General features: G+C 51.1%; 1 protein-coding gene across 2 annotated transcripts in view; it reads left to right on the top strand.

Annotated features, from left to right (window-relative positions):
• PCBP3 (poly(rC) binding protein 3) overlaps positions 1-22,936 on the top strand; it is a 248,518-nt gene that overhangs the window by 68,760 nt on the left and 156,822 nt on the right. The window contains exon 2 of one of the 2 annotated variants that reach the window (XM_038581674.1): positions 9,579-9,614. The gene's annotated coding sequence lies outside the window, so the exon portion shown is untranslated. Of the gene's footprint in view, positions 1-9,578; positions 9,615-22,936 lie in introns of those variants that run through there. The other variant, XM_038581673.1, reaches the window with a different exon arrangement.

A 22,936-nucleotide genomic window follows, 5' to 3' on the forward strand; every position in this document is an offset into this window, starting at 1 on the left:
GCGCCCATTCTGCTGCTCTCTGCTCGCTCATCCTCCTCTGATGGGGGATCCCTAGAAGCCAGCTCCATGTTGGAAGGAGAAGGGGAGCCTATGGGGTCCCAGTGCAGTGGGGCAGCAAGGACTCTCCCTGCCTTCACAGCCATGGGCTGGGCCGTTGCATAACATGAATTTGAAAACTCTGATGTAGGGCAGCCCCGGGGGGCTCAGCGGTTTAGTGCCACCTTCGGCCCAGGGCGTGATCCTGGGGTCCCGGGATCGAGTCCCACGTCGGGCCCCCTGCATGGAGCCTGCTTCTCCCTCTGCCTGGGTCTCTGCCTTTCTCTCTGTGTCTCATGAATAAATAAATAAAATCGTAAAACAAACAAACAAACAAACAAACAAACCCTGATGTAAAATATCAGCAGTGTCTGTGTGAGTATGAGGGTGACAAGGGGTGTCAGATACATGGACTTGTGTGGGTGGCCATGGGTGAGGAAAAAGGCATATGTCAGGGGGCCCTGGGGTTGGCATGCGGGCCTCTGTGGGATCCCGAAGAGCACCCTCCATCCCTGAGTTATCGGCTGGGTGACTTCAGGCTATGAGCACGGGGGCTGCTGTGGGAGGACCACCTTCAGGAAGGGAGGGCTTCTAGGTAGAAGCTCTGGTTGGAATACGAAGATCCTATAAAAGTCCTCTGCACCTAACGGTAGGAAAGCTACAAACAGTAGCTCAAATAAGAACATTACTAGTATTTGCATTTATGGCTAAATCTGCAAAAAAGGAATAGAATTTTGCTTGTTCATTTTGTCTCCTTTCTAGTCAGTGCTTTTATTTTTATTTCTATTTTTTAAAGGTTTTATTTATTTATTCATGATAGAGACAGAGAGGCAGAGACACAGGCAGAGGGAGAAGCAGGCCCCATGCAGGGAGCCTGATGCGGGACTCGATCCCAGGACTCCAGGATCACACCCTGGGCCAAAGGCAGGCGCTAAACCTCTGAGCCACCCAGGGATCCGCTAGTCAGTGCTTTTAAAATGTATCTCTGATGCTAGAATTCTGTTGTGACTGTGTGTGGTCACGTTTGGGGCGCTGGGGTGTCCTGTTCCAACCGGGGCTGGAGGGGAACCTGCGCCCTGCGCTGTGGCTCACGTGGCCCAGGCGTGTTGGCAGCCGTGTGCGCCCGGGCCGTGCGCGCTCGGAGCAAATGACGGCCTCGGATCAGACACCCTCTGATTCTGTGTTTTTCCCTCATTCATTGAATTGCAAGGTTCGGGATCCCTGGGTGGCGCAGTGGTTTAGCGCCTGCCTTTGGCCCAGGGCGCGATCCTGGAGACCCGGAACCGAATCCCACGTCAGGCTCCCGGTGCATGGAGCCTGCTTCTCCCTCTGCCTGTGTCTCTGCCTCTCTCTCTCTCTCTGTGACTATCATAAATAAATAAAAATTAAAAAAAAAATTGAATTGCAAGGTTCTCGGGGCTTATCTCGTCCCCCGCCCCCACCCCGTCCAGGAAGTGTAATTTTATTCTGCTCTTTTGAAAAAAAGAGCGGATAGCCACAGACGCAGAGGCCCGCGCGTCCTCAGCCTCCCAGCACACTTAGAGCGCGGCCTGTGGTGCGCTGGAGCCTCGCCTCTCGGGGCGGGAGCCCTGAGCTTGTGCGCCCCGCTTGGTGCAGTGGCAGTGCCATCTGTCCTTACGTCTGCTCGCACGTGCAGCTGACCGCCCGGCACGCACAGGGACCTGCTTCCCACCGGTGCCCTTCCCGGAGCTCGGTCCCTGCCGCCGTGGGGGTCCCTTCTGGTGGGGGAGAGCCAAGAATCAAGGGAATTCAGTCAACAGTGCGCCGGCGCCTGGCAGGGGGGGCAGAGCAGGAAGACTGGCAAGGAGTTGGGGAGCACCCGCCAGGTGGCCTGGGAGGCCTTGCAGAGGAGGTGGGGTCACGCCATGGGAGAGCAGCCTGGGAGGCCAGTGGGGAGGTGGGGACAGTGAGCCAAGGGTGGGCGGAAATGTGCTTTGGAGGACAGCGGCGGCTCTCTGCCTCCCCTCGAGGAGCGGGGTCACTCCCCAGCACTGGGGTCTCTGCAGCTCCCTCCGCTACGGGGCGGCAGGGCACGCGGGTCGCTGGGGAGGCCACAGCCAGCAGGAGGGCAGGTGGAGAGCGTGGTGGGCGCCAGGGCTGGGCCGGGCTGACGGTCTTGCTGGGGGACGGTCAGGGAGGCTGGCGAAGAGGACCGGAGCGACTCCGGGAGGCCGAGCTCCGAGCACCGAGGTGGTCAGGGATCGCTCTTGGACTTCAGTCTAGATACCCTGCTTGCTCGGTCAGGTGGGCAGTTGGTGCGGCAGCTCGGGGCAGAGGGCAGGGCCGGGAGATGGATTAGGGAGCCCCGTGGGGAATGTGTGTTTGGCTGTGGAGTGCGGGGAGCACCTGGAGGAGGAAGTGTACGGTCGGGGGGGAGCAGAGCTCCCCCAGCCCAACCCCAGGAAGCAGAGGCTGCAGCCCCCGAGGCCGTGGTGCCCGGCCCAGGGCTCCCCGAGTGCTCCGGGCTTCTCCGGCCAGCGCCCCGGGAGCACTGCATCCCACCGGGGCAGCCCCTCTGGACGTCGTGGAGGCTCGTCTCTTAAATTTCCTCTCCCGTGGCTCTCAGGAATCGGAGACCCATGTGTCTAGGTGACCTGCACGCTCCACCCCGGGCCGCGGCTGGCCTGCAGGGCACGCTCTCCTCTCCGCCCACCCGGCTGTCCCTATGTCCACTCCGGCCACGTATTTGATCAAATATTTAATTAGCCCATTTGAAAAATGATGCTGTTTGCTTTCTTATTAAATGTTAGAGCTCCGTGTGTTCTGGACAGCCCTTCGGGGCACTGTTCTGTTCAGCCACCTCACTTGTCATTTTTTGTTTTTTTTGTTTTTTTTTTTTTCACTTGTCGTTTTTATAGCAGTGCCTTTTGATCAGATTTTTAAGTTTTAATAACATCCAGTTTATCCATTTGTTTTCTTTTATGCATCATGTCTTCTGTATCGCTTAAAAATTCTCTGTCAAACCAGAGGTCTGTAAGATTTTCTCTTATTCTTTCTTTCAGAAGTCTTACAGTTTCAGCTATTACATTTAAGTCTGTGATCTATCTTGAATAATTTTATATGGATGGGAAGAAAATGTCAAGACCCTTTTTTTTTTTTTTTTTTTTTTTTTTTTTGGTATATGGTATCTAGTTGTTTCAGCAGCTGTTACTAAAAATATTATCCTTTCCCCATTCAATCACCCCGGAACCTTGGCCAGAAACCATTTGTCTTACGTACGTGTGTGTGTTTTCAAGGGTACCTGGGATTCATTTTAATCAGGAAAGGTAAGTAAGGCAGACACGGACATGACTGCCAGGAAGGAGGAAGTCTGTGCTCACAGGTGCCGAGGAAAAGGAGGCAGGCCCCCCAGGGCCCCACCAGGAAGCTCCAGGGTCAGTCGGGAGGCAGAGGAGGCGAGGGGAGAATGTGGGCGTGAGTTTTATCGTGGTTTCCGTGGGAGGAACAGGTGAGGCAGGGGCAGCAGGGGCAGCAGGCTTCAGTTTGGCTAGTTTGAACAATTTTAACCAGCCCTAGGGCCTAGGAGCCGTCCCTGGCTGTCTGGTCCCTGGCCCTGGGGTGCTGAGGGCACGGGGACCGCGGCCCAGAGCGTGAGAGCCCCACGGAGGAGGCGGTGGAGGGTGCGGGTTCTGGATTGGGTGTCTTGCCCCTGGGGTGAGTTGTTCATCCTCTCTGGAACTGGCTAACTCCAGGAGGACAGTCCCTCCAGGGTCAGTAAGGCCCAGGTGTCGTCTAAAGCATGAGAACACAGAAAATTAAAAACACGTGCTTAACAAAGCGTGGACTATTTCTGGACGATGCTGTTCCTTTTGATCAATCCGTCTTTATCGCTGTAGCTTTATAATAGATTTTGAAATAAGGCCTTGTAAGTTCTCCTGCTTTGTTCCCTCTCCTCAAAGCTGTTTTATTTCCTTCATATTTCCATATACACTTTTCGATCCACTTAGCCTGTTCTGGTTTTGATGGAGATGGCCCTGAACTGGTAGATCACCTTGGTGCGATTGACATCTCGATGAATGGAGGCACGAAGAGAGGCATCCTTAGCTTCTTCGTTCCTGCTCTCAGGGGCTTGCCTCCATCTCGCACCTTTGTGTGACGTTAGCTCTGCTCTCTAGCTGGTGCTCCCGGGTCAGGCGCAGAAGTGCTCCTACCACCTGGGTTTGGGGACTTTTTCATGAGTGATACTGAATTTCGTTAAATGCTTTTTCTGCGTCGATGGAAACAATCATATAGTTTTCCTTTTCAAGTCTGTTTATACGGCCCATCCAAATAACTCAGTTATATTGAATTTTTTTAAGGGCAGCCCAGGTGGCTCAGCGGTTTGGCGCCGCCTTCCGCCCAGGTCGTGATCCTGGACACCCGGGATCGAGTCCCATGTCGGGCTCCCAGCGTGGAGCCTGCTTCTCCCTCTGCCTGGGTCTCTGCCTCTCTCTCTCTCTGTCTCTCATGAATAAATAAATAAAAAGCTTAAAAAAAAATCAGACCAACTGCATTTCTGGGTTGAAATCCACTTTGTTGTAATTATTTTTTTATATTACATGGTTTGATATGCTAGAATTTAAGAACTTTTGCAACTACATTTATGAGGAATAATGATATGTTTACTTTTAGCGTATTTTTCTGTTTCTTTGGTATCAAGTTAATATACCTGCCTCACTGAATGGGTTGCGAAGTGTTCATTTGTATTAAATTTGGGGGATGAGTTAGTAAGGAATTTGTCTTATTTTTTTCCTTGACTAGTTCATAGAATTCACCACTGAAGCCATCTTTTTTGGTGGGAAGGTTCTTAACTTGAGTTCAATTTCTTGAATCCATATAGGGTTATCTATAACCTTCTTGAGTGAGTTTGGATAGCTTGATTCTTCTAAAAATTCCATCTGTGTTATTAAATTTATTAACACGCAATAGGTCCTAACATTCCCTTATTGCATTCTGTTTTATTTATTGATTTATTGGTGTAAATTTCACATAACATGCAATTAATCATTTTAAAGTATACGATTCAGTGGCATTCAGTACATTCACAGCGTCATACAGCCACCACCCAGTTTCAGACTTTTTTCATCACCCAGATAAATGAGTATCCGTTTGTCTGGATGATTAAGTAATTACTTCCCATTTCCTCTTTCCCCATGCCCTGGACACCACGAATCTGCTTTCAATCTCTGTAGATTGACCTATTCTGGCTATTTCTTATAAATGGAATCATACGCAGTATACGACCGTTTGTGTCTGGCTTCTTTCATTTAGTGTCATGTTTTCAAGGCTCATCTGAGTTGTAGTGTGGATCAGTACTTCCTTTCTTTTTTTTTTAATTTTTTTTTAATGCCTGTGGAATATTCCATTGTGTATGGCTATATTCCAGTTTGGTTATCAATTCATCCACTGATGGACACTTAAGTTGTTTCCATATTTTGGCTATTTTAGAATAATGAGGCTATGAACAAATATCTGTTTGAATCTCTGTTTTTAGCTCTTTTGGATGTATAATGTGATGTGAAATCGCTGAGTCATGGTAATTCAGTGTTTACCTTTCTGAGGAATTGGCAGGCTTTTCCACAGAGTCTGCACAGCGTGTCACTAACACCAGTGACACGCCAAGGTGCCTGTTTCTCCACGTTCTTAACCAACACATGTTATTTTCTGCTGCTTTGGTTACAGCCATCCTGGTAGATGTGAAATGGTTCCACATGGTGGTTTTTAACTTCATTGTCTTTTTAGTGGCCTTTGTATCCGTAGTATTCTATTCATCATTATTGGGACTGGTCATCTGTGTCTTCACCCTTTTTTCCTGATGAGTATGGCTAGATGTTTATCAATATTATTGATCTTCTCAAAGAACCAATTTCTTATTTCATTAATTCTGTGTTTTATTTTTCAATTAATGGTTAGTCGACATACAGTGATACCCTTGTTTCAGATATACAACACAATGATTCAACAATTCTCTATTTTATTTTTCTTAATTGCTTTTCAGCTCATTTCTTAATTCCTTTTCTTCTGTTTACTTTGGACTTAATATGCTCTCTCTTTTTCTAATTTTGAGATAGTAGATCCTTAGCTTATTGACTTCAGAACTTTCTTTTTTCCTAATCTAGGGATTTAGTGCTATAAATTTTCCTCGTGGTGGGACACCTGGGTGGCTCAGCGGTTGAGCGCCTGCCTTTGGCTCGGCGTGATCCCAGAATGCCGGGATCGAGTCCCACGTCGGGCTCCCTGCGTGGAGCCTGCTTCTCCCTCTGCCTGTGTCTCTGCCCCTCTCTCTCTCTGTGTCTCTCAGGAATAAATAAATAAAATCTTAAAATTTTTTTCCCTCATGGTACTGCTTTTTCTGCATCCCACACATTTTGATATGTTGTGTTTTCATTTTTATTCAGTTAAGACTACTTTATAGTTTCTACTCCCGATTTCTTCTTTCTCATGTATTACTTGTAAGTGTGCTATTTTCTGTAACTGATTTCTAATTGAATTCCCTTGTGGCCAGTGAACACACTACTTCTGATTTTAGTCTTTTACGTTTATTAAGACTTTTAAAAATGGCTCAGAATATGGTCTTTGAAAAATATTCCATGATCGCTGAAAATAAGGTATGTTGTGTTGTTACTGTGTAGACTGTAAATGTCAATTAGGTTGTGTTGGATGGTAGTGTCGTTGAGTCTCATATACCCTTTACTGATCTTCTGTTTAGTTGTTTGACCCTTTATTATTATGTAATGTCCCTTTTTTACTTCTGATAGTATTCTTTGCTTTGCCCAGACCCAGTTTTTCTGGTGTTAATATAGCCATTTCATCTTTTTTTTGATTAGGGCTAGCATGGTACATCTTTTCCAATGTTTTTCTTTCAACCTATTTGTATGTTTGTATTTAAAGTGGGTTTCTTATAAGTAAAGTATATAATGGACTGCTGGTTTTTTAAATCTACTCTTAAGATCTCGTAACTTTCATTAGAGTGTTTACATCATTCGTATTTAATGTGATTATTGATATGATTTTGTTTAAATCTATCATTTTGCCATAGTTTTTTTTTTTATTTGTCCTATATGTTACTAGCCCTCTTTTTCTGCCTTATATTGGGCTGTGTACTTTTATTTTATTTATTTTTTAAATTTTTTATTTATTTATGATAGTCACACAGAGAAGAGAGAGAGAGAGAGGCAGAGACACAGGCAGAGGGAGAAGCAGACTCCATGCACCGGGAGCCCAACGTGGGATTCGATCCCGGGTCTCCAGGATCGCGCCCTGGGCCAAAGGCAGGCGCCAAACCACTGCGCCACCCAGGGATCCCTGGATGTGTACTTTTAATGATCAATTCTAGCACCTTTACTAGCTTAGTAGTGATATCTCTTCAAGAGGTTGCCTGAGATTCATTGTATATATCTGTGTCACCATCTGTCTTCAAGTAATATTATACTCATTCACTTAGAATATAAAATCTAATGACAGTATACTTCTGTCTCACTTCTCCTGGCCTTTATGTTATTATCCCCAAGCCATTTACTTCTATATTTTATAAACTCCAAGCTCATTGTTAATATTTTTGCTTTAAATAGTCTATTATGTTTTAAAACAGTCTTAAAATTAAGAAAAAGGCTTTTATATTTATTCATTGAATTTTGTTTCCAGTACTTTTTACTTCCTTTTTGTGGATCTGGATTTCCTTTTGATATCATTTTCCTCTTGTGTGATAGACTTAGCTTAATATTATTTGTAGTTCAGGTGTGTTGGTGATGAATTATTTTAGCTTTTGTTTGTTGGAAAAAGTCTTTATTTTGCCTTTTTTTTTTTTTTTTTTTGCCTTTGTATTTGAAAGTTATTTTCACTACGTATGGTATTTCGGGTTGACAGTTTTGTCCCCAATCACTTTAGAGATGTCATTCTACTGGTTTCTGACTTGCATTGTTTCTGAGACCTCTGTCCACCATATCTGTGTCCCTCTACATAATGTTTCCTTTTTGTCTGGCTGGTTTTGTTCGTTTGTTTTTTTAAGATTTATTTGAGAGAGAGAGAGAGAGAGAGAGAGAGTGAGGGGAGTGCATGAGCAAGGGCAGAGGGAGGGGGGAAGCAGATGGCCTGCTGAGCAAGGGAGCCCAACTCTGGCTCCATCCCAGGACCCTGGGATCATGACCTGAGCTGAAGGCAGTCGTGCAACCTACTGAGAGCCACCCAAGAGCCCTTGTCTGGCTGTTTTTAAGATTTTTCTCTAGGTAAGCTGGTTATGATGTACCTTGGTTTAATTTCCTTCATGTTTTCTTCTCTTTGGGAATTGTTGACCTTCTTGGATCTATGGGTTCATAATTTTCATCGAATTTCAAACATTTTTTGCCATTATTTCTTGCAGTTTATTTTTTGTCCCATCCTGTCCTCCCCTCGGATCTTCAGTTACGTTATGTTTATGTAATGTGTGTGTGCGTGTGCGTATCCAATTCTGTTTCTGCTCTTCTGTGGGGGGAGCCTTTCTTTATGTTTCATTTGAGATGCTTTCTGTCTGCTCAGCTTGTTTTGTCTGCACATTGACTAATCTTTCTTCTTGCAGAGTCTAAAGTATTGTTGGTTCCATCAAGTATATTTTCCATTTCAGACACTTGATTTTTTTTTAATCCTTTTCATGTCTCTCCTTAGCATGTTGTGCTTTCCTCTATCTTCTTGAATATAAACAGTGTCTTTCTAACAGCTATTTTAAAAGGCTTTGTGTACTAATTATTTCTTTGCATACTTTCTGGATCTATTTCTTAGTGATCAACTATTCTTATTATGAGACATATTTCTTTTTTTAAAGATTTTATTTATTTATTTACTTATTTATTCATGAGAAACAGGCAGAGAGACATAGGCAGAGGGAGAAGCAGGCTCCTTGGGGAGCCCAATGCAGGAATCGATCCCAGGACCCCAGGATCGCTACCCTGAGCCCAAGTGGTAGTCTGTGCAGTCAGGAGGCATCACATTTGTTTCCTCCCCTCAGGATCATCTTGTGCTGCCTGTTGTCCTGTGTCTCAAAACCCTGTCTCACGTCTTTTGTCAGTGTTTTAACAGTTTGTAGCTGGAGAATCTATCTGGTCTGTCTTCTGTCTTGGCTAGAAGTGGACGGACGTCCTGTGTTAGGGGTTTCTGGTCTTCCTCCGGTCTTCAGTCCTCACTGTACACAGGCCTTGAGCTGCCTGTAGGAGCCTTTGGTGGTGCCGTTTCCCTGCACATTAAGTCTTTGCACAGGCAGGGTGCCTTGTCCTGTTGTCCAGGTGACACGTGCTTCAGACTCGGAGCTGAGACCATGTGGTGCACTAGGGGTCCCACCTACACCCCCGTATCTTAAGTTCTGAACTCAATTTAGAATCTAACCTCTTCTGTGGAAACTTTTCCCTCTGGGAAAGTTCCTTTGAGCTCCTAAATAACTGATTTATGAGTATATTTTTTAAATAAATCCCTTTGGTTTGATAAAATTTGGCGTCTAAGGTGGTAGATTTTTCTTTGGTTTATTTTCTATGTATGATTTCCAATTATAATTATTCTTTTTAACCCATTTACAGGGTTATCTACCGAGAGAGATCTTCACATGGTTCCATGTAAGTAGTGCTTCTTCTAATGCTTTTATAGAGATTATGGCTTAAAACTGAGTGATTCTTTCTACATCAGTTGCACATGAAGCCGTGTGTCGCGCTGCCTCTGCTTGTGGCCTGGTTTCACATCACACAAGGGACCTGTGATTTGCATGATTTCTTTCTGACTTGTAGAACCAAGATATTAAAAGAAGCCATTTTCTCCTTTTCTATTAAACTTTTTTCTCCAACTTAACTTGACCAAACTGTCCAGCAGGGGGCCTGAGGGCCGATTGTCAGTATAGGTCACTGGACGTGTGTGTTAGTCCCACGTTTCACCGGTGCACACCAACCTGGCAGTGACAAATGTGTACTGTATTGTACCTGGCCATGGTGGGGGGTTCAGGCTGTGTGGACACCTGTATGTGGCCTTGACTCCAGTTTTACAGGAACTACCTTGAAATGATTCCTTTTAAACCCTTAACATGTCTTTTCCTAAAGCTTATAAATGTTGTTTTCTAAAAGTTTTCTGCAGGAAACTTGGTTTTTAGCATTTTTTGCATGGAATACTAATGTAGTCATGATAGCAGTTAATGTTTGTGAAGTGCTTGATTTGTGCCAGCTTTGCCGGTTTGGGATTCTTCCCATCTAATTCCTCACTCCGTCCTCACAGTGTCCTGTGAGGTAGGTACCATTGCTCTGCTCACTTTCCAAGGCTCAGTGACTTGGCACCACTGTGTGGTCAGTGGTGAGATGAGGAATTGAGCCTAGGCCTCTGATCTCACGAGCTTGAGTCTCTTCATAACAGTAGGAGAAGCAGGAACGGCCTTGTTGATGAGACGGGGGCTCTACATTCAGTGTCTGCCCCTCCTGATGGTCTTGATGGCAGCCCCAAGGGGCCACCCTGGCATCCTGAGCTCAGCGATCCTGGTCAGAGAGCACTACAGTCATAGCCCAGCACGCTTCCGGAGCTTGTGGCCTGCAGCAGGGGCTGTGACTGAATCAGCAGCTCCCTCAGAGAGACAGTGCCGGCGGTGAGGAGTCGGGAGCAGGTGTGCGAAGGCATTTAGGGCTGGAGGGTAACCAGAGTCCTGACTGATGTTAGAAGAGGAAAGAGGATGGGACACCTGGTGGGCTCAGTGGTTGAGCGTCTGCCTTTGGCTCAGGGCGTGATCCCGGGGTCCCGGGATCGAGTCCCACATCGGGCTCCTTACGGGAAGCCTGCTTCTCCCTCTGCCTGCATCTCTGCCTCTCTGTCCCTCTCTCTACCCCCACCTATGTCTCTGATGAATAAATAAATAAAATCTTTTTTTTAAAGATTTTATTTATTTATTAATAAGAGACAGAGAGAGAGAGAGGCAGAGACCCAGGCAGAGGGAGAAGCAGGCTCCATGTAGGGAGCCCGACGCAGGACTTGATCCTGGGCCTCCGGGATCATGCCCTGGGCTGAAGGTGGTGCTAAACCACTGAGCCACCCGGGCTGCCCAAATAAATAAAATCTTAAAAAAAAAAAAAAAAAAAAGAAGAGGAAAGTTCTTCATTAACAAATTGCATGAACAAAGGCCTTGTTTGTTCTTTCATTCATTCGGCAAATATTTACGAAGTGCCTGTGATATGCCAGGCACTCTTCTGAAATCCCAGCTTCCTTTGGCTCATACCCATGTGAGGCTTACAAAACCTAAATATACTAAATAAACACCTCACAGTGTGTCAGGTGGGGATGCTTGCTGTGGAGGAGGTTCGGGAGGATCGGGTGTGGGAGTGCTGGCTGCAGTTGCAATAGGCCTACCCTGACTAGGGTGTCTGTGTAGAGCCTACAGGAGGGGCAGGAGCAAGCCCTGTGGGTCCTGGAGCAAATCCTTACAGGCCAGGGCTCCACGAGCCCTCGTGATCCCAGAGCACTGCAGGACTAGTATGGCTGGAGCGGAGTGAGTGAGGGTGCAGGTGCAGGAGATGAGGTCACAGGGCAACAGGGTGCACATCGGGGGTCTGGAGGGTTGTCCTGAGGCCAGTTCTCACTCTGCGGGGCACCGGGGTCCAGGGTGGGAGCGGGGAACCCGGTAGTCTTTTTTCTCTCAGTGTCGGGTTGTTAAACTAAAGCTGTTATACTACTTGCTTCTTAGAGGACAGCCAAATCCCCACTGGCTTGGGACCAACTCTGTAATTGTGCAAATCTGGATCTAATTTTCACAGACATCCCGAGGGGAGGGCCTCTGGAATTCAGGCATATAAACAACGCCTTGTATGTATTGGGCCTCTTTCCCCCTAGGTTTGCTGTTGTCCAAATATCTCCTCCTGGCAAATGGGGAACCTGGCCAACAGTTCTGGAAGTAAGCAAGCATGCTTGGGTGGCATGGGCTGGCCCAGAGTGGCCCACCCTGTGTGCACAGCTCGTGTGCACGGCACCTCGGGCTCCCGGGAGGGAAGGCCCCCGCAGCCACGCTGAGAGGCAGGGATCAGCAGCACCACTTGGCTGCCCAGACTGTGATTCCAGAGGGTTGCAGCACCGATTCTGGGAATTCCCTGAGGCTTGGTTAAGCAAAGGCAGGGAGCTCGGAGGGCACCCATGGCCTCTTCTGCAGGTGAGGAGGGAGCTGTCAGGAGCCCCGAGCTGGTCGGAGCAGAGGCGGCTGACTCCGGGGCGGTCCTAGCCCAGTCCTGCTGGGCCTTCCCGTGGGCCTTCCACAAGCCAGCATGGAGCTCATCTGTAGGGAGGCTTCCCAGGGGGAAGTGGCAGCTTCGCAGAGACTTGGTTTTCCATTTGCACATCTCTGAGAACTTTCCACACTTCCCGAGAGGGAGGTGAAGGGCAGTCTTCCGTGATAAAGCCGCTTCTGTGCGACGGCTGTGCTCTGACACGGCCGGGACCCCTGACATCCCACTTTGTCTTACAGAGGAGACAGGGCCCCACAGCTGCCCCTTGGCAGAACCCGCTCCCCGCCTGTCCCGCAGCTGCGCCTTCGACCACGTGAGGATCAGGACATGAAGAGACCATGATAACAAGACTGTCGGATTTTTTATTTACCGTGAGGCCTTTTCTGTGATACTGACTTGGTTGTGCGATGTGGGGTGTTTTCCTGCATCGCCTTAAGGTAACAGTTCTCACCGTAGAATTGGCAGATGCGGCTCGCGGGAGAAGGAGCCTTCAGTTTCGCCCGTTCTGATCCAGCCGGGGGCACCGGGCTCCTCCGGCAGCGGCAGCACCCGCCTCCCCGCCGTGTCCGTGTCCGTGTCCGTGTCCGTGGCGGCCCCCGGGCCTGCCCTGGCTCCCAGTGGGCTCGCTCTGATGGGGCGGGGCTCCGTAGGTCCGGCCTCTCTTCCTCAGGTTCCTTTTTTTTTTTTTTTTAATTTTATTTATTTATTCACGAGAGAGAGAGACGGAGGCAGAGCCACAGGCAGAGGGAGACGCAGGCTCCTGCAGGGAGCCTGACGCGGGACTCGATCCCGGGACCCGGGGTCACGCCCTGGGCCGAAGGCAGATGCTCCACCGCTGGGCCCGGGCTGCCGCTTCCTCAGGTGCCTAATCTAAGCGGAGCCCGGTCTCAGCTGCCGCCCGCCCGGCAGGCCCGGAGGTCAGGGAGGGAAGAGGCGCTGCCCGTTCTCGCCCGAAAGCCGCCCCGCGAGGCCGCCTCCCCCCGGTCGGGGTCCAGCTCCTTCTCCCGGGCAGGGCGGGCCGCGCTGCCGGCCTCCAGGTGCCTGGAGAGCTCCCATCTTAAAATCAGAAAAACTCCTCCCTTGACTTGCGGCCAGAATGGCAGATGAATTCACAGCGACCTCTGCTGCTGCTTGAGAGCCCACCCGAGTGACAGGTGAGATATTTTTAAAAGGCAGAGGCCACCAGGAGATTGAAGGGAGTGACAGGATCTGGGAGCTCAGAAAGCAGACGGACCCGGGGGGCCCAGCAGCCCCGCGATCAGGAGGCGGGGAGGCGTGCACGCGTCACGCGGGGAGCCCGGACGCGGATGCACTGCGCCGCCGAGGACCCCAAGTCCCGGGAGGGACACGGCCGTGGGCCTCTGAAAACGAGCGGGGGGTAAAGATGGGGCTGAAGTAGGAAAGTGGGGAAAGCCTGTCAGGAATAACCCGGCCCCCGAGCCCGAAGGCCTGCTCCGGCCACCGGCTGAAGCTCTGATCCCGTGGCCTCCTGTCCTAGGCCCCGAGGCCGGTGGAGGGGACTGCCCTAGGGGACAGCGGGGCTACGGGGCAGCGTGAACCTGCCTCTGCCCTGGTGGCCCCCAGAACGCTGGGACTGTGCAGGGGAGGGGCCCTAAGCCAGGGGCTGCTCAGCTGTGTCCTGCCGGGCTGCAGGGACCAGGAGGTGACTCATCCCTGGCCCAGGGTCGGGAGGCAGGTTAGCAATGAGAACGCAGAAAACTAGGCAACGAGATGCGGCCCTCACGCACTGCGGGGAGCACCCGCGGGTCCCAGAAGGGAGGGTGTGCGGGTGTGAGGGGCGAACAAGGGCTGGAGCCTCTGGAGGGGAAGGACCGCCCTTGGGCAGGGGGGAGGGGGCCGCGGGGTGGGGAGGGGAGTCTCATGTTTCCTAGGAGGAAGGTAATAGAAGGGACCGAGGACTGTAGTCATTAAACTCTGGAGATAAAGACCAACGAGGGAAAGAACCCAGAGGGGAAGATTGCCAGTGGGACCGAGGCCCCAGACGTGGGGTGCGGGGGCCACCATTGACTGTAAACTCTGTGGATTTCTCTGACTTTTAAAACTGTGCATTTTTAATTTTGTTAAAAATAAAAATTAAAACATTGTATGACAAATACGGTTTTACCAAAAAAAAAAAAAAAAAAAATTAGGAAAGCTACTCCCCCACCCGCAGCCGTCTCTGCTCCTGCCTGGGCCCAGCTCCATTGCCTGGCCATCTGGTGCTCCCCAGCGGGGCTCCATCCTCCCCACTTGGCCAGCTTGCGAGGCCTCTACTTCCCTGAATCCAGTAAAAAGCCTTTCTCCCCTGGGAGCTTGAGCCCCGCAGCTTCCGTCGAGTGACCCCCTCTCCCTCTCGTGACGTGCTCTTTCCCAGGCTCCCAGACCCCGTGCCGCCTGGTCCCCGTGTTTGTCGTGCGTCATCACCTCCCGCCGCCCTCTGTGCTAAGCCTTCCCTGATGGTGCTCCAGGCCCTGGCACCGCAGCACCGCTGCTCACACTTGGTCTCTTTCCTCCCAAACTTCTCCTCGGGGTGAAGAGACACCTGGGCCCTGCTTTTAAACTGAATGCTGTGCTGCAAAATGTCCCACGTTACCTGGTTAGAGACATGATTTTTAAAAAAGTTTGTGGGGTTTCCACTTGCGAGATGGACAGCGGACCCCGGCTGACCTCCCTCCCACACAGTCGCAAATCCGTGTATGACTTTTGACCCGTCCTACACTTACCTGCCAACAGCCCACTGTTGACTGGAAGCCCTACTCACACGTGAACTGCCCGTTAGCACGTAACTTGTATGTGATGTGCCATATTCTTACTGTAAAGTATGCTGGAGAGAAGAAAACGTTACTAAGAAAATCGTAACAAAATACATGCACAGCGCTGTATGGCGTGTACCGCGAAGGAATTCATGTCCAAGTGGGACCCATGTAACAGCTCAGGCCTGTGTTCAAGGAAAGTGTCAACTGCAGGTATTTTTTATTACGTCATCCCCGTTTTGTTTAATACATTTGGGTTCTCTTTTTTTTTAAATATTTTATTTATTTATTCATGAGAATACGCAGAGAGGGGCAGAGACACAGGCAGAGGGAGAAGCAGGCTCCATGCAGGGAGCCCGACGCGAGACTCGATCCCGGGTCTCCAGGATCACGCCCCCCTGCTGAGCCCCCCAGGGCTGCCCTATTTGGGTTTTCTTCACGTCTGTCACTCACATCGGTAGTAGTGAGGTGAGCATCCTTGTGCGTGAACCTGCTTTTCCTCTTCCCGAGGGGGGATTGCGTCATTTGTCCGCGTGGAAACCTCCATCGCAGGAGACGTGGGCTTCAGAAGTGATGAGTGAGGCCAGTTGGGCCCCGCTGGGGGGGTCCCAGCCGCGCCGCGTCCCTGAGACCAGAGGAAGCGCACAGTGTGCGGGCTCAGCTCTGCGCCGGGTGGGCTCGCCTTCCTCCGTGGAAGCTCCCTGCCCTGGGGAAGGCGTCCTGCAGCTCGGTCCCCCGCGGGGCCATTCCCCGGGTTTGAGGCAGTCTTACATTTGGAAAATCCCCTTCCTGTTCTTAAATGTGGGCGGTGACTTAAACTTTTCTTTTCTTTTCTTTTTTTTTTTTTTTTTGACTTAAATTTGTCTTTTCTGCTTTTATTTTTTTGCATTGACTTGTGTAAATCCACTGGGAATTTAACTTAATGCATGTTATTAGGTGAACATACATATTTTTTTCTTACAAGTATTGAAAATACATCCTACTGAGAAATACTTTTTTTTTACAAGTATTTTTTTTTCTTACAAGTATTGAAAATACATCCTACTGAGAAATGCTTTTTTTTTCTTACAAGTATTTTTTTTCTTACAAGTATTGAAAATACATCCTACTGAGAAATACTTCATTTTCCCAATGATTTGTGCTGCTACTTTTGTCCTGTAAATTTATCTTAGATGAAAATACTGCGTATGTGAGTGTCTGTGTTTTCAGTCTCTAACTGATCTGTTCTGGTGCTGGTACAGCTGTTTCAGTTATTCTAGTTTCATGGTATATTTATCTGATAATCCCATCACTTAAAAAAATATTTTGACTATTCCTGGCTACTCACTTTCTAGATGGACTTTAGAATGACTTTCAAGTTAAAAAATTAATCATATTGGGATTCTTTTCAGATAGATCAGAGCTAAAATTTGAATTGAGGGGCATCTGTGGTTGGGCACCTGCCTTCAGCCCAGGGCATGACCCCCGGGGTCTTGGGATCGAGTCCTGCATCGGGCTCCCTGCATGGAGCCTGCTTCTCCCTCTGCCTGTGTCTCTGCCTCTCTCTGTGTGTGTCTCATGAATGAATAAATAAAATCTTAAAAAAAAATAATTTGAATTGAAAACAGTTGCCTTTTTTATCACTATCCACTGTCTACTGGGAAGATAGTCTATTTTGCCATTTCTTCTGAGCCTTCAGTTGCTTGTCTGTAGCTTTCTCACTGTAGGTTTTCTCTTCTGAACCCTTTTCCAACTTATCCGTGTGATCTGGTTATTGTAATTGGGGTTTTTCTCCTTACCCTTCTCTAATGTTGAATAGTGTGCAGGAAACTGGAGCCTTCATGTATTTGGACGCGGCCGTGTGTTAAAGTGCTTTTTAGCTGTAATAGGTTCCTCTGCTGAACTTTTTGCCTTCCTCCCGACCTGACCCGAATGCTTCCACCGGGAAGCGTGCTTGCCGTGGCTGCCTGGCCGGTGTCCTCCACCAAGTTCCACAAGTTCCCTGCGGTTGGTTGCTCTTCTGTCGAGTTGTTTTTTCACAATCAAAAGCGAAAGTTTGCATTTTAGTAAACTTGTCCGCTGCTGCTGTTAAGATAGTGCCGTGGTTTTCCCCTTTCATTTCTTACCGTAGAGAATTCCGCTGATGAAATTCCAAGTGTTGATTCTTGGAACAACACTTGGGTCACACCGATACCTGTTCATACTCTTCCAGTTATAATACCCTTGCAGAATTTTATTTGGGCTAGAATAAGGGTCAGTAGTAGGATTAGGTGTGGAGTTAGGGTTGACCCCGGGGTTGGGGTTAGTGTGGGCCAGAGTTACCATAAAGGGTTAATAGTTGGGCTCACACTAGGGTGACACTGCTCTAGAAATTTCCTTTTTTTTTTCTAATTTCTAATTTTTAGGGGTCTCATGTAAATGATAGCGTGCCTCCATATGACATGAGAAACTTCCCCTATTTTTCTATCCTTTATTTTAAATAACTAATTTTTAATTTTATATTTAGTAGGTATCGTTGGTCTGATATTTGATAGACGACTCTATCAAAGCCTCCAAGCCCAGAGCGTGTTTTGGAGCTGAGACCGTTTCCCTTGTGTTATATGCACGGGTTCTTCCTTAGGAAGCGGCCCCCGTGGGCGCGCCCAGGCCCAGGCACGCATGCACCTGTGCCAAGGCCCTGTCGTCGTGGCCTTCTTTGTATCTGCTGCTGCCTTTTCTTCGTTTCTAACACTTTCTTTCAGCCCTTCAGTCAGATTTGTCAAGCTGGCTTTCGTTTCTTACTTAGCTGTTTTTAATTTTTTAATATCTTTTGAGTTATGCTGATCAGTTTTAATTTTGTTTGCAATTTCATTTCTGACTTTAATGACGTTTCATCTTTTTTGTTTTTCGAATGCTGCTTTCGTACGTTTACCTTGTTTTCTGATGAATGCATCTCGGGGCTCACGTTTCTTCCAAGACACTTTGAACTCCACCCCACTGGTTTCCATATGACCCGTAGTCATTCAGATGCTTGTCATTTACGTGCGTCGTTCTAACATTTTCTGGGTGATTCCTCCCACTGTTCTTCGGTTGTTAACTTGCTACTTTTTTTTTTTTTCATTTTTTTATTTTTTAAAGATTCTATTTATTCATGAGAGACACACACACAGAGAGGCAGAGACCCAGGCAGAGGGAGAAGCAGGCTCCATGCAGGGAGCCCGACACGGGACTCCATCCCGGGTCTCCAGGATCGTGCCCTGGGCCAAAGGCAGGTGCTCAACCCCTGAGCCACCCGGACGTCCCATCTTGCTACTTTTAAAGCTTCACACTTAGAGAGTCAGCCTCTCTGAGTCAGTGAGGGAGGGCACAGGGGACGGGAGCCGGTGGGTGCAGGGTTGCCACATGGGAGCGGTGACCAGAGCTTGGCCGGGGCCTCACACGGGGGGACACGTGGCAAGTCACAGGGGTGTGGCGGTGGGAGCACACAGAAGCTGGGAGAGCGCCACTGAGCGGCCAGGGAGACGGAGACCACGTGCAATGACAAGAGGCCTGGGGTTTGGGGGCAGGTTAATATCCGTGTTGGACCATAGTGACACATGCCCCGGGGGCTTTGGGATCCTCACTCAGAGCTGAGGGCAGGCGGAGGGGAGGCTGCGGGCTGCTGTGCCCGTGCCCCAAGCAGCAGTGTCCTTGGGGCTGGAGCAGGGGCAGATGAAGCTGGCGACGTCAGCTTCAGTTGGTTTGTCTGTGGAGTGGTCCCTGGTGGGTGGGCCGGGCCCCGCCGAGGCCATCCCACCCCGGGCTCCAGGAGGCCTGCCGTTCTCCGCACGGTGTGCCTGCCTCTGCTGTCAGGACCCCCAGTCGAAACAAATGCACGTGTGTCTGGCGTGTTCTCGAGGGAAGGAAGGGCGATGACCGCACTTTCAGGATGAGGCCGACCTGACCCGGGTACGCAGGACCTCGTACACGGGTAGTGTTTATGCAGGGCCCTGGCGCGGTGGCCCCTGCTGCAGCAGAGGCTGGGCCGCGCTGTCCCCTCCCGGGTAGCCCTGTGCTCAGTCACGAGTGTGGTCACACAGGAGGGAGACGGATTTGAGGGAGCAGCCAGCTGTCAGCCACCGGCAAGGATGAGAACTGAGATCCGGGGGTCACCCGCACCAGAGCTGGGGGGGGGTCCTAGCAGAGGGGGCTGCTTGTTTAAAAGGTGCCTGTGTAGCCCACATGCTGTTAGGTCTAGGAGGGAGCTAGACCTGGGGGTGCTTCCCACGCGCACGTGGAGAGGGCACTGCCCAGGGGCCCACCGCCCACGCCCAGGACCCAGTGCATGCAGGGGGGGGCAGGGAGGGCAGGGATAGCACCGTGGAGCGGGTGCTCCTTGGGGAAGCTACATCACATCCTTTCGGAGAGAGATGAGCGGTGGCCTAGTGCCAGTGGCTGCAGGGGCCTCCAGCCAGCCTTCCCGTCCTGCGGTCTATTTAAGGTGGGCATGGGACACCTTGCCGGGGGGGGGGCGGGTCTGTGCCACGATGATGCGTGAGCTGCCCCACTAGGCCCGCAAAGGCCTCCAGACGCCTGGTTCCCTGCTGTGCCCTCCGCTTGGCTTTCCTCTCTGATTCGGTCCAGTGGTTTGTATTCTCTGCCTCTTTCCTCCCGTGGGGACGTTGGAGATGCTGTCCTGCCCGAGGTTCAGATGCATTGCAGCCCGGCAGGAAGGGGCCGATCGTTTTTCACAAGATGACTCATTCATTCCTCCCTCTTTGCCACGCTGCCAGGCTGTCTGGCGGCCCCGCGTGCAGAGACAGTGATGGATCTGGAGCGCTGCTGTCGCTGGTCCGTGGTGACCGGGGATGGCATGTGGGGGCGGAGGACGAGTCACCTCTAGGTATACATTTAGACACCGGGAGCCAGCCTTTCCGGACGCTCCCTTTATAAACGTGCCTTCCGTTCAGTACAGACGTGAGACCTTTCCTGTCCTTTAGCCAGGATGGGTTAGGTGCACGCAGGTGGGCTGTGCCTCACCTTCCCCTCCGGCTAAGGGCGGGCGGCCTGATGTTTCCTACCCGGGGGAGTGTCGGGCTCCGTCACGGGGCCCAGCCTGCTTCTACTTCTCTGGTCGAACACGCTCATTCTGCTGGTTTCAAGCCTCATTTTTTCTTTCTCTGCGACTCCGTGGCACTCGCCAGTGGCACCATTGGATTTCATGCACGCTTCCCACTTGTATCACGGGGAGGCCACCCCGTTTTCGGATGTGAAGGGTAACCAGCGATCCCTGCCCATGACGCTGAGCTCCCAGCATGGGCCTCTGCCTTTTCTAAGTGCCCTCTCGCCCCGTTTCACGCACACCGTAACCCCACAGCGTGGTTCACCCGGTAACTGAGTCAGGGTGCTTCACGGCAGGCTGGTGAGGGGCCTGGTCTCCCCAGCACGGCCTCCACATGCACCGTCTTTGCAGAGCCCGGGCCACAGGCCAGACCTCGCGGGGCTGGCGGCAGCTGGGGCGCAGCTGCCCCCAGAGCACAGCCATGTGCTGTCCTCGTCACCCCTCATATCAGTTTGGCAGGACAGGGGCGGAAGTCATGGGAGGAGAACTTTCCGGTAGGAGCCCACCTGGCCTGGGGCAGTCAGCCCACCTGGGGATCTGGGGACTGCATTCTCCTTCCAGCCCCCCCAGATCACCCGATGACCTTGGCTGGGTCACCGGCCCTGTCTGCGCTGCTTCTGCTTACCTGTTCCTGCCTGGCCTCAGAGCAGGGGTGGGTGGGTGAGGGCAGGAAGGGGAGGCCCAGGCTGGTTGCGTTGCTACAAGAGTGCAGGGGGGCATTGGTGTCTTCCTGTGATGGTTTCCATAATAACTGCCTTGTCCCGGGGGAACTGGGGAGTTCCTCACCCCATCCCCGCAGTACTCAGGGTCTAATCACCCTCTTTTATGAGCAAGGAGACTGAAGCGGGCTCCAGAGCACAGGGCCAAGTCGCGAGCTCCTGTTCCAGAACCTTTTCCTAATCCCTTCACTTCATTGCTATTCAGTTGTGAGCAGGTGGGTTCCCTCACCTTTCAGGACCTGGGTGCACTTTCGGAGCGCGTGTGTGCGGGCGTGGCCTGGGGGCACGTGCCTTGTCAGCAGGTGCAGCTTCTTCCAGGCGGAGAAGGGAGGGAGTCCAGTACGATGGGTCCCCAAGTGTCCCCAAGTGTCTGTGAGGTTTGGGAAGTTCTGGGTGTTGGACAGCGGGAGCCGGGAGCAGAGGGAGCGGGGTGGCGGCTGCTGAACGTGGACTCGAAGATGCGGCTCTGGGAGAGTGTTGTCTCCCAACAGGCCCGACTGGGAGGTGGAGGGAGCTGGTGGAGACAAGGTTTGCAGACGGGATGGCCTGGCCCCTGGGTTTGTGGGCACAGGCGGGGAGGCGGGGCTGACGCTGGCACCTCTGGGTGGTGGTGTCCCCACGGGTACAGGGCCCGGCCGGGCGGATCTGCCCTTGTTACTGGGCATCCCCAGGCTCTGACCTGCAATGTGCTCGCAACCTTCCTGTCACTCTTGTGACATTGACTTTGTGAAGAGCACAGGCCCCTTCCAGAAAATGAAGTTTTGTCCCATGGGTTTGCGGGAGATTGCATCGTGGGCCTCCCTGTGTGGGGGCGCTCAGGGCCGCACAGACACGGGGCGTCCGGCTCCCCTGTGGGGACGTCACGCTGTCCTCTCGGTCACGGGCTGCCCATCCGTCCCGGGAGCCTTACTTCTTTCCCCCTTGTCACCAGTAAGCAATCCGGCGGGAGGCATTTTGTACTCAGACCAGCCCTTCCAGAAGATTTCTCCTGATTTGCTCTGCACCCACGGTCTCTGCCCTGGCCAGTCCTCGCCGCGGTGGCTGCAGGTTGACACCTGCCTGTTAGCAGGGGGCTGCCCGCCGCCCACCCCCCGCCCTTCGTCCCTTGCCGCTTGCTTACCTCTTTACTATCAGTGTGGTTTTATGGAGTTTTATTTTTTATTTCATCATTGTTCTAGTTTATAGTTCTTCACCGCCCTCCGCGGTCCCCATGGGGCACCCGTCGCTCCCCTGCCCGGCTCAGTCCCACCCTGGTCCCCTTGGGCAGTTGCAAGAACCACTGACTGGTGGCTTATCCGCACCAGAAATGTCTCTCCCCCGTCCCGTCCCGTCCTGTCCCGTCCCGTCCCTGGGGCTGGAGGTCCGGGGTCAGAATGCAGCGCTGCAGGGCCCCGATGAGGCCCGGCTTTGGGGCCGACGACGGCTCCTTCTTCCAGCACGGGGCTGGAGGGGCAGGGGGGCTCTCTGGGGTTGTGTGAGCGTGGGCCCCATCCCGAGGGCGCCACTGTCAGCACCTGAGCACGTCCCAAAGCCCCACCTTGAGTGATAGGAATTTGGGGGAGCACGAATATTCAGCTCAGGATACCCCTCTTTCCTCCCTCCCTGCCTTTTCTTCCCTCTCCCTTATTTTTTTAAATTCAATTTTTTTTTTTTTAATTTCCAGCATTATTTATGTCATGTTTCAGGCTCACCTTTGTACCTAACCTGCCCAGCCCTGGGATCAGCATTTCTTTAAGGGGCTCTGGTTCCTTGTCACGTGGAAATGTTATTGGGCTGAAATCTCGGTGCTGGGCGTGTGTGTTCCTGTTGGGGGAATCTTTGCTTCTAACCTGTCTAGACAGGGATGGGAAATGTGTGCTCACACGTGTACACGCACGTAAATATGCATATGCACACACATGCACGCACATGTAGAAGCTTGTACACGTGTGCACATGTACCATAAATGCAACATTTCAACCCTCGTGTGTTTGCATCGGAAAAAAAAATGCAACATTTCCTGTAATTGCAGCATTTCGGCCCTTCTGTCCCCTCCAGCGCCCCCGGCCCTCGGAGATGCCAGCTCCCAAGCCGTGTGTCACCTGCTCCCGGGAGCCCGGGCTGCACAGCCCTCCCTGCTCCACGTACAACGTCCTCATGTGGGTGCTGCCCGGCGTCCCTCCC

This window comes from Canis lupus, chromosome 31 (genome assembly GCF_011100685.1).
Source record: "Canis lupus familiaris isolate Mischka breed German Shepherd chromosome 31, alternate assembly UU_Cfam_GSD_1.0, whole genome shotgun sequence".
NCBI lineage: Eukaryota > Metazoa > Chordata > Mammalia > Carnivora > Canidae > Canis > Canis lupus.